General features: G+C 37.8%; 1 protein-coding gene across 4 annotated transcripts in view; it reads right to left on the minus strand.

Annotated features, from left to right (window-relative positions):
• The window catches only part of BBX (BBX high mobility group box domain containing), a 2,705,004-nt gene extending 2,693,550 nt beyond the window's left edge, over positions 1-11,454 (minus strand). For 3 of the 4 annotated variants that reach the window (XM_044071095.1, XM_044071094.1, XM_044071092.1), the window contains exons 1-3: positions 11,234-11,454; positions 10,848-10,921; positions 1,116-1,220 (exon numbers count right to left, since the gene is read on the minus strand). The gene's annotated coding sequence lies outside the window, so the exon portion shown is untranslated. The remainder of the gene's footprint in view (positions 1-1,115; positions 1,221-10,847; positions 10,922-11,233) is intronic. The other variant, XM_044071093.1, reaches the window with a different exon arrangement.
• Between the last annotated feature and the right edge of the window lie 722 nt (positions 11,455-12,176).

The raw sequence follows: 12,176 nt of genomic DNA on the forward strand, positions 1-12,176 counted from the left end.
TACATTTAACAGAATGTAGAACTATTTATACCAATTTACACAGACATTAGTTGTATACCACATACTGAATTTTCATGTAAGAATAGCTCATCATTTTGAATAAGAATAAAGCAGCACTGTCCAAATGATCAGCTCTATAGCTAGGAAATTGAAAAAGTGCTACCTCAACTACTAGAAACTCATCTCAGATATGGACATAATATTACTGCAGTTATCACAACTCAGATTAAGGTCTGCACACGGCAGCTACTTACATTGATTTTTTTAAGGTTTTTAAAATCACGCTCCACAAACTTACAGCACTGTGACTAACAGAATTAGGCTGTACTGCATTAAACACTGAACTGGGTCAACTACCTAGAAAGAAAAAAACATGCTGTGTCCTGCTGCAAGTCTGTACATAACAGGAGTTTCTCAAGGATTCAACTTTGGACCACTATTATTCTCAGTGCAAGCCAACAACATGCATTTATACACAGAGCTACAGCTAACTCAGTTAGCAGATACAAACCAAATTGAAGTTAAACATCCCTGACAAACAGATAAGTGAAATGCTATCTGGATTCAACTCTCCGGGCAAATGAATTAACAAGCAATGAAAAAATCACAGATTTTGAACTTTGGGGAAGCATCCTCAGGAAAACAGCCACCACTACAAACTCAAATTTGATTACTGTAATTGGAAACTCAGACCTTACAGACCATAGTCACAGATGGAGGTACCTCAGGATGACAGCTCATAAGAACTTTTCCTTTCAAGAATGACAGCATCATAATTAAGGGAATAAACTCTAAGATGGGTGAACTTTAGAACTTTACACAGCAGAAAATTGCTGACCTCCACCACCCACCCCCCAAAAATAGAGTGGCCCTTGTCATATTGTACTCATACCCAAACTGCTACAGGGCACACAGCGTACAAACTAAGCACTTCACATACAACAAAACTGCCAGGTTCATAGACAATCTCCCATTAACTGTCTGCCACTATTACAACACAAACTGGGGGTGAATTTCAGAAATAAAAGTAACAGTTTGAACTACAGGTGCTCACATTTAAACTACACCCAAACTATTGCCTGGTCATATCCACATAAAATAAGTTAAAAGATTACCAATAAGGATCTTGGATCTTCTAATGAAGATTTTCTGCAAACCTGCAAATCCAACAAGGAGATTCCATCTTCTAATCAAAATCTTCTGTAAACCTGCAAAACCATCTAAAGGAAAGGAAACAAGGAACTAGTCACGTCCCACCTTCCTCACAAAATAAAAACAACTTAAACAAAGTAAAAAAAATAATTAGTAAGGTTTTCCTCATTTAGATTTGTAGACAACACTGTTGAATTCAAAATGAATACTCAGGAACCTGTTAAAAACACTCCCACTGTCAACTTGCGCACAAAGTTACAGCAATATCTATGCTGACTAACCAATGTAAAACTAAATAAAATGTTTATATGTATGCAGACTTAAATAACTATAAAGTGAGTAGGTGACCTTTGTACAGCTATACGTTAGTATCTATTCATTTTAAAATTGTGTTTTTAATGTTTACAGCACCGTCTTTTCTCTGTAATTATGCCTTGCTGTCTTTTTTAACACCAATATTCTCACTGGCACACCTCCATAAATGGTTTCTGCCCAGTAGGCGCACATACACAAAACATAAGAAAGTCTTGTTAAGTTTAGAAAATGCACACTTAAAATTTGACAAACAAAAGCTATCCAATATGAAGTTTTAAAGCACAGAAGATTGTAGCAAAGACCAACAATGCATCTGTAACTTACACAGTTTGCTTGAGAAAGTGAAGTATGAAAGGCAAGCAAATTTGGTAGTTTCCTTACTTAATATTACTAAAGTTGTTAATGTCAGAACCATTACCTACATTTTGAACGAACATTGGTAGTTTCATTAGTTACCTAAAGACTTATTTACTGTCGCACAAAATCATGTAAGGGAAACCCATCATGCTTAGAGTTTTTACTATCAACATCATTTTTAAATTTTTTCCCACAGTTTTACTTAAAATAATGCAGTCAAACTGTATAACAAAATGTGTGTGTTGAAGACAGTGGTGTACCAGTTAAAAAGAGCATTCTAAGCAACCTAAGCAAATATTTGATTTCATCTTCGCTGGACCAAATAAAACCAAGCAGGATGTTACAGACGAGTCAGACTATGTATGTTTTATACAATCAAAATCAATCTACTACTCACATTTTTCAAGTTCTAAATAATTACTCACAATTGTACTTCTAGCGACAGAAAAGCTTTGGCCTATAGCAATCTAGAAAACAGGTACATCATGTAAAGTACATATGTGCATAGAGTTAGCTTGGGTAGAATGGACTCTGGGGCCAATTTTTGGCTATGAACTTCAAATTATTGCATACAGTAAAGTAGTAGGTTATAAACACTATAACCAAAATACAATGATGACTCAACCACAGATCTATGCACCATTTTGTTAATAAACCACTTCTTTTCAAAGAGCTGAAGTTCACTTAAATTTGGTTGTATAAAACATTTATTCATTCTAACAGCTGTAGAAGAACGAAGACTTGAACTAGTGAACAGTGGGAAGAAACCCAATGTTCAAGATGTTATACTAGAATTTATGTCCCCAGCAGAAAAAAATAAATTGGTGAAGCATTCTAGGAAATTGCTTCCATGAAAAGTGTGAATGGATTGGCAACTGATGGTCAAATCAAGAAATAGCTTGCATGAAAAGTGTGAATGGATTGGAAAGTGATGGTCAAATACATCAGGTGAATCTTACTTTTTAAGAAACTAGTGAGGAGCAGTGGTTAAAGATTTTGTAGAAAAATAATCTGGCTCTTAGGGTGACTGAGAAAATGATTATCTTGTGGAAGGAAGTACAATGATGCTTTTCATGATTGCTCATGAATCTACAGACTCTGAAGTTTGGACTCTGCAGCTGATGGGATAATGCTTTCTCCGTCTCTGCTGTTACCAGGTGGGAGATTTGATGGCTCACTGCTATTCAGTCTAGCAGTCACATAACTAAAATGCGATTAAACAGTCAGGTCCAAATTAAGACGGAAACAAAGACATTTAAAATACTGCTAGTGTGTACCTTACATTCTGTGCAGTAAGGTAATAAAACAATCCCTGGGGCTTGGGATAAGTATTTAGCAGTACCAAACAGCATGGATTCAGCTTCATTCACATTTACTGTTGCTCAACCTAATGAGCTAATCCAGCACTAAACCAATTTGAGAATTTCCATGTGGTATGCTATTATAGGAGCAGGATGAATTTTAAGTCCAGATGACCAAATCATCAGTGTCAATTACTAATGAAATGTTAGGCGGGGTGTGATCACAGAGGAACAAGAACGGACCCTTTGGAGACTCCTAGGCTAACCTGCCGAGGTTGGACTAGGGAGTTCCTACTTCAACTTTGGAGAAGTGTTTAATACGATAACTCTGCACCATCTTAAGACATGGGACAGTCAATAACTCGTTAATTCTTGTAGAAGGGGGTATCACACAAGTCAAAGCTTGTGTGAGAGTCATTAAAAGACTGTATCAGTAAGTTTCCTTTGGCTCACAATGGAGAAAGAACACATTTAGCCAAACAAAATCTAGCAGTTAAAAGTACTGCTCCTCTTTCCGAAGCCATGGTTTGGGGAGTCAGAGAAAGACATGCACTGTAAAGTTACAGCCCTTTCTACAATTTCTGGTATTGAGCAAATGAGAGACAAGGTAATTTAATACAGAGGAGCGAATTCTCTTGCACAAGTAGAAATATTGTTGTGGATACCTTCCAAAATGTGAAGGCTGCTGACATTATAGACTGATAACATGCTAAAGGGCACTGCTACAATTTTCATTTTCACATGAGGGATAAACATTTTTAGGACTCTGGAGGCAAGACCACTGTAGCCTATAAACCCATTACTGGGTAATTTTTTTGAATACCTACTTCTCAGAAGGAAAATGTGGTGGAGAAATATTTTTTAAAATTTAGAGACATGTCCTTCTGAGCCTGATGACCGTAACTATGCAGTTTTCTTGAAAGATTACTTTCTGGGAGGGAAAGGTAGGAGAAGAGATGCTTACAAGTTCCAAAATAGGGAGCGGTACCAGCTGATAACCAGCCAAAGGACCGACTTAAAATTTGTTAAACTACTTTGAGAAAAGTTCAATTGGGGAGGCATAGAACATACTGTGTCCTAGCCTGTTCTAAAAGCTTGGCATGTTTTAAGATGGGTATTATCCATTCTGTTTTTATGTTTAAAATTCAATAAAGCTTTTAAAAAGATGGGTATATCCAAAATAACCAAGATGACAAATTATTTTTCCTGCACTTATTCTGGAGTGTTGCAAACTGATTTTGGAAATTCAAATAAAAGCATACATGCCTTTTGATAGTGAATTACCTTTTTCGCATAATATTTAATCAAAACATGGTTTTAGTTAAAGCTACTTAAATAAGTAGAAATCCTTTATCCAGAAAAAGTAGGCTGTTTAGTAAATGTCCTAGAACTGTGTTAACATTGGTATGTTCAGTAACTGGCTACTTCAAGTACTAAGGTGATTTCCTAGTGTTTAAAATGCACTATATTCTGGTCACAGCAAAAAAAGAAAGGGGGGGGGGTGCATTAATGAAGAAAACTAACCATGCAAGTTACAGTCTACTGACAGCAACCAATATGGTTGGATTGCAGAAGTACTAAAAGTAACACAGGTCTAGCAAATCAAGGGTATCAAATTTGCTTTTGGTGCTACTACACAACTGTAGGTTTTACTTGGGTAGGCTGGTTCAAGGACCCTTTCAGTCACAACCACAGCTATTAGTATTGCAATGCATATGATCACAAGGTGTGACCAAATCCTTTCAAAGGTGCATTAGGGTACCTGCCATTGACAACTAGAACAATGCAGCAAGAGAGTTTTTTTTCTTTTGTTTTTAAACTGTAGTACTCCTGCAACATGTTCACATCCATCCCTGGATATACCCTTTGTCATAAGTGACAGACATGGCAACCCTACATTTGACTTGTGTAGGTTCAAGCTCACGCTAAATAAATAAGTAATGACAACCCAAAGCCCTAAAGATCAACAAGTCACACAAGGTTGAAATTAAGAAAATAAATACAAAGCACCCACTGATTTGAAAATAACTTTTTTTTTTTTTTGCAATGCATTTACAGTGGGATTTTTGTCAGTTTTGTTTTTTTATGAATTGGGTCATTTCGGACTAGAAGCCACTAATCAGTGTGCCAAGTAACCTACAATACCAGTCTAAAAGAATAAAAAACAAAATTTTACAATTTGTTTTAAATTGTATTTGTATACCTGGATTGTCTAACTGGGCTATGAAAGACCTATTTTCAGCAAAAACCCAGGGAGAAAAGCTCTAGAAACAAAGAAAATTTCTAATGTTCTCATGTAAAGTACATTATTGTAATGTTTGGATAAAACGTCATTGTAGGTTGCAACTACAGGGATCCCTGGACCAGCCTACCCAAGTAAAACCTTCATTGCCAGATGTTTTTCTTTTTTGTGACTTTGTAATAACTGTCTGGAGCTTTTCTCCTCGGGTCTCCACTGAAAACTGGCCACTGGCTCAGTTGGACTAACCCGGTTAACAGTGACAAATAATAGTAAAACATTTAAGTACATTATAATTGAGGTTAACTTGATAATTGGGCAAAAAGATATGCCAGGTACAATATTTCATAGTTGCATAAAGATGTTTGTTTGTGTCTTTCGGCTTTTCCCGGTTAGGGGTCGCCACAGCAGAACTCCGGTCCGCTAATAATTGGCAGTTGATTTTTACGTACCGGCTTGCCAGGCCTGACGCACAACCTTCAACGAAGGTACGCCCATTTATGCACGTCTCCACACAGAAGCCGCTCTAGCTGAGAATCGAACCGGACAGCATCTTACTGTGAGGCGACAATGCTACCGCAGCACCACCAAAAGACGTAAATACAAAAAAAATATCTTACAATTTTATTTTTATTTTACAGTCTGTTTACCGGGATGGCCCACTGGGCCAAGAAGAGCCCGTTTTCAATGGAGTTCCGGGGAGAAAAGTTCCATGAACAACATACGAAGACAATGTATTTACATTTATGGCCTCAACTCCTACCCCACCCCTACCAATAATATTAGTTCCCTACACCTAAAAACATCCAGCCCTCGAGCTAAGCACATCTCCTTTTACTCAATAAATATCAGAAGCATCTTCTACAAAGTCAGTGAATTCCACACCTGGCTTTCTCGACGATATTTTACTTGAGGGCCTCACCAGATGCGTAGTAGCAAGCCCCACCCAAAACCCACCCCCATGATATGTCATTCATGAATATGCATTCCCCCCAAATGTACCATCGGATGTCAAAAAGAAAACAAGCACACTGATGTGTAATATAACAATAAATTAAACAGTAAAACGTAATTCCCAATATTACATTTACTATTTACCTTATCAAACGACGATATATCTGTTGAATTACAAAACTTGTAAAACAAAAGTTTTCAGCTTGCATGCTGTTCTTGCACCCATTAGCTAGGAAAATCTTGCAGTCTAGGGTATTTAAATTTAAACGAGAGGCTTCTTTGTGGAGAAGAAAGGAGTGTTTTGTGAAAATAGTTTCTTGAAATTATTTTTACAGGTAAGTACTAGGTAGCTGCCCATGTGGGACACTTTCTGCCTAGTTAATTCCCTTTTCAAAGTCAAACACTACACCTTGTGTTTGTGAAGTAAATACTTCAACCTTAATACCAACCCCGAAAATTGGCAACTTATATAGACAGCAATATAGTAGTTTTCTAGCATTAGTTTAAAGCGTTAACTGCACATTTTATAAATATTCACGCCCCTCGTTTCAAAAATGACAAGTTTGTGCAGCATAATTGTTTTATTGCTTATCCAGTTTATTGGACGTTATCCCAAAGACTTCATTGCTTGCTGCTTTCAATTCCAGTACCCACCAAAAAGCCCCTAAAACTAAATTATAAAAATTAAAATAAACATAAAGTAAATATTTCTAGCGACATCCAGCCAGATGGGCAAACGGCAAAAAGCAGCAAAAAAATATTTCATATTGTATCCTTCTAGTGCTACCGTTTGCCCATCTTGCTGGATGTTGCTTGAAATATTCACTTTATGTTTCTGCTTCTATCGTCTACAGTAAGGGTTTAGTGCATTAACCTTTTGTGTTTTGGTAGTAGTATGTACTTTTAATTTACGTTAATATTCTCACATTATGTATGCACACACGATTACTTGAAGGCTAATTACATATGCAGACAGGGTTGTCAATCAGTTCATGACACACCCACTTCTGCACGAAACGAACTGGTGAGGCCCTCAAGTAAAATATTGCCGATTTCTCCCGATATCGTTGCCCTAACAGAGACTTAGCTTAAATCTCAACACAAAGACAAGGACCTCCTTACCCCTGGTTATAACATGCTCCGTTTAGATCGTCAAAACAAAAAAGAAGGTGGAGTTGCATAGTATCACCTAACTCTTACCATTTCTAAAGCAATCCCACATTTCCCCCCTGTAGAAATTCTATCTGCCAACCTCAAGCTAAACAACCATACTACTATCACTGCAGTTGCCATTTACATTCCTACAGGGAACAATATATCCCTATTGGAAAACAATCTCATATTTCTCTCAACACATCTCCAATGAATCTGTCATTCTTGGCAATACTAATATCAACTGGCTATCCTTCTGTACCCCACATCCCTCTCAGCACATAAACTTGCACACCTTCACACAACATATATAAATAGCATACCTGAAACTTGCACCCTACTTGACTGGATACTAGTCTCTAATCCCTCCAAATATCATAGTCTCAAGATTCTCTCCAACTCCCTTAGTGACCACTCCTCTATAATGGTCCTCAGATACTCATCACTCACACACACACACACACACACACACACACACACACACACACACACACACACACACACACCAATTAAAATAAGGAAATAAAAAGTAGAGCAAGAGTAGAAGTAAATAAGAAAAATTAAGATGGTAATAGTCAGAGAAGCTCAGTAGAGTGTACGAAATGGGGGGGGGTGAGTCATGTGGGACAACAGCAGTAACAAGAGTGGTTGTCAGTAGAACAAATAAGAGGTGGTAGGGAGGTCCCAGAGACGAGCTAGGGAAAAGGACAGTAGGTGTTTGCCTGGAGGAAAGGCAGGCTTGTGCAGTTCAAGCAAATTCTGGTTATTGGATCTTAGATGTCTGTTGGGTAGGTGTATTCTGAAGGAGGAGGCAAGGGAGGGAGCAGACAGGGATTAAAGACGAGTTTATTGGCATAAGTAAGTTGAATGTAGGCAAGATGGTTGGGAAGTTAGAGTCAATTTAGTTTGTGTAGGGCATTGCAGTGTTGGGAGGAGGATTTACAGCCGGTAGCAAACTTAGAAATGTTGTTGTAACAGGAGGATAGCTTTGTTTTTAGAAAAGATTGAAGGTTGGTAAGAAGTGGGGCACCATATAGGAGAGAAGGAATGAGGAAGGTGTTGCGAGTACAAGTTTGGTAGTGAGAGTGATAAGCAGTTATGGCGGTAGAGCATGCCTAATTTCTGGTGGGTTTTCTTTACATTGGTTAGTAGGTGGGTATCAAATTTTAACTGTTCAGCAATAAGGACTCCTAGAAGCTTTGCATGGGACACTACCTCTAGAGAGGTATTGTTTTGACTAGTAATGGAGAATGAGTTCTTGTCTATAATGGTACTTTTTGAAGGGGAAAATAACAAGTTTAGTTTTTGATGCATTGAGTGATAGGTGGTTGTCTATCATCCAACGTTCGGTATAAGAAAAAGCATCCCGAGTTAGTTTTCAGAGAGTAATGTACGAGTTAAAATATTGTGTAAATCAGTAAATGTCAAAACAGTTCAACATTTATGGGTTCCAAAGTAGTAAGTAGCAATGCCATAGGTGCTTTGATTAGAATAACTGGGCAGAGGCATTTTTGGATGTAGAGAATTTAAGTTTAGATAAGAGAGAGAGACATAATTACTCCTTTTGCTCATCATTTGTGACTAGTTTGCTGTAAAAGTAAGTTGACGTAATCTAGCATTTAGGAAATGACCAGGGAGGTTTCTCTTAAACTAAGCCTAGTGCCTACTTCCCTAAGTGGGCTGGGTATGGTATTCCATATTTTGTAAATTAACTGGAGTAGAGAGCATCCCCTGATGAGTTCTGGGACTTAAGACGGTTGAACCAGGAATGTATCTTTATAGAACAGAGGACTGCTCGGGTTATACCACTGCAGGAGGGTAAGCTGTGAAGTTTCTTAAAAATCACAGCAATTCTACATAACCAACAAAAAGAGTTAAAACACAACAGATATACAGAGCTATTCAAGAAAATATTCTAGAATAACAATTTTCTCAATATTATTTTGTAAATAACTTACACAAGTAGTAACAGGTCCTGCAAATCTTTGAGAGAAGGGAGACAGTTTCAGCTAAAAGGAGATCCAGCCAACAGTGGGAGGCACTCATTCATTAAATTTTATAGCTTATTTAATACCAAAATACAAACTATTATGAACAGGATTCAGAAGAGAAAATTATTCAACATGCAAATTAGTGTGCACACATTCATTTTAGTCACTAAACCATAACATACACAAAGCAGCATCAAAAATCGTACGACGCCAGCAACTCAGATTAGTTTCACCGCTACATATATTTAATTTGACTTTAGTCACTTACGTGATTGACATGCCACTTTTTTTACAGCCGTCAACAACGATGTGTTTTGACGAAATACATTTAGTTTATTTTTCAAAGTTAGTTCTAAGGAAACAAGTCGTTCTCGAGTCATCTTAAAAAGTTAACCAGAACATGGCTATGTGACCAATATTTTTTTACGAATATTTTTCACCAGGTTGCATTTCTTGATCATCTTAATATCAGCTATAATCAGTTCGCAATTCTGATACTGCACTTAAGATCCTAGCCCAAAAGTGGTTCCCAATACCGGTTAGCAAATATAAAATGAATAAAAATAATAAATTACCCAGGATTCCCTACCCTGATACAGCCTCGAAACACTCCATCTCGGAAGCAACCTGCAGTTAAACTGGATAACTTAAAGTGTGGTCCCACAATTAATAGCAACCGTGAAATTAAAATATATTTTTGTTACACTGCCAATTGTAGGGGATAAAAACCTTGTTCTTAGAGACTTGGAACGCTACAGGCTTGAAACAGAACGTAACAGTATGACTGCTGAAGTCAATGAGACTAACTTTTAGAAACCAAGTCTCTCTCAATATGAGAATTACAATTACTTTTTCCAACATCATACTATACTTGCAAAGACCATGCCATACGTACAAACAACTACACTTCGAGACATTTATTTCGGTGTTATCTGGGCCCAGACCAGGAACTATCTCAATAATCATGTCCAAACTTATATATGCATTCCATCTATATGACTACAAATAACAAAACGAAAGCTGTAAGGGAGTCTTCCCAGAGCATTACACAGTAAAGTTTGTCAGGGTCTCAAAAATAAATAAATAAAACATAAGCTTGCACCATGTACATAGACATAATGAAATGCAGATATAGATAGTTTTCCCCAATAATGCATCCTGCACTGTTTGCAGTGCGACTGTGGTGAAAAGACATCAACTACAGAATACGAGTAATCCTTCACTAACGTACAAAGCAGACAATCTTTTTTGTTTGTTTGTTTGTGGACATCCAGTACCAGGCCACATCAGGTTTTAAAATGTTATAAAACAATCAAAGCGGCACATGAAAGCTAACAACGTAGTTACATCAAATTCAGAATTTATAATATATGGTGTAATACTTACTTATGAAGACAAATGGAAGTTAACTAATAAGGGAAGATGAAGCTGTCACTGAGCCTTTGTCATGTGATACCGACCTGTAAAGTAAGAAACAGAAGGGCATCAACACATCATCTTTTCTCCCCTCACTGCAGGTCCAGAGCTACACAAAGTGCATGGCATCATTAAGCAGCACATTTCAGACCTAAAACAACCCCATCAGTACAGCCGACGACATGTTGAGCAACTGTATCTCAATTCAGTGAGTCTTACCTTACACTAGCTAACAAACTAAATACCAGACGTACGTACAAGTGTATCACCGTTATTTCCTATGTACTCACTAAAAAGTTGCTCAAAGCTGCAAATGCAAACTGAAACAGCAAGATTTCACTTATCCTGCAACTTACATGAACTGATCGCCATAGCAAATCATCACAGGTGCGTTGGGTGCAAAGGTACACGCACCAGAGCCCACTGACCCAGGTACACCCGCACCCAACACAAGATAAAGATAGCACAACCTGTCATGAATATGGAAAAAAAAGCATGATTCCGGTATAGATGCGTTAACATGAATTAACTTGCGCCCCAGCAAAACCCGAAGGCTACCCCCTGCGCGTGCGCAAAGGAGAGCAATCGAGCCAGGACGTGTTTCACGCTTCCAGTTACGTGAAATACGTCCAAGCGTTAAGCAAATAGAAGTAATAGCGGTAAAAGTCTGGGAGCGGACTGCTGCAACAGAGAGTGCCATGCAGGTCTGATGGATTACACAGGATGGGTCAAACAGCATTTGTGGAGGGGTCTGACCCCCCCCCCCTTAAGCCCACAGTAGATGGTGGATAAACTTGGTGTATTTTCCAGTTAATGAATGACCGTTAAAAGACACGTATTTTTAAGTATTTAACGGCACGCGGAGACGCTTCGAAGCATATTTTACAAAGGTGACGTTAAAACAAAAGGTGAAGGGTAGTTTTATAAACACTGGATTTTCATGAAACGTCCTTACTTTGGAAACTGCCATGAATGATGTCATCTGCACACTAGCCATACTCACCAGTGTATTAAACCAGAGGTGTCAGGAAATAAATAGGATTTTTAAACTGATGGACTATTCTCTGTCAGTCTTACTGTGTGCCTCGAACTATTTATTCATACAAAAATACCTGTTAAATTACATTATATCCAAAAGAATAAAGCGACAATTCAGGTGGTGTTTAGAAAATGCTCTCCACCATCCTTCATGTGGTAGAGGCAAATGGACTCTTCGCTTATACAAAATGTTGACTGGCATATCTGTCTACTGTACCTGATTTTCAGAGACGTCCCTAATTTTGACTCAAATTTTAGCTC

Source organism: Protopterus annectens, chromosome 5.part0, assembly GCF_019279795.1.
Source record: "Protopterus annectens isolate FY-2018-M chromosome 5.part0, PAN1.0, whole genome shotgun sequence".
In the NCBI taxonomy this organism is placed as follows: Eukaryota; Metazoa; Chordata; order Ceratodontiformes; family Protopteridae; genus Protopterus; species Protopterus annectens.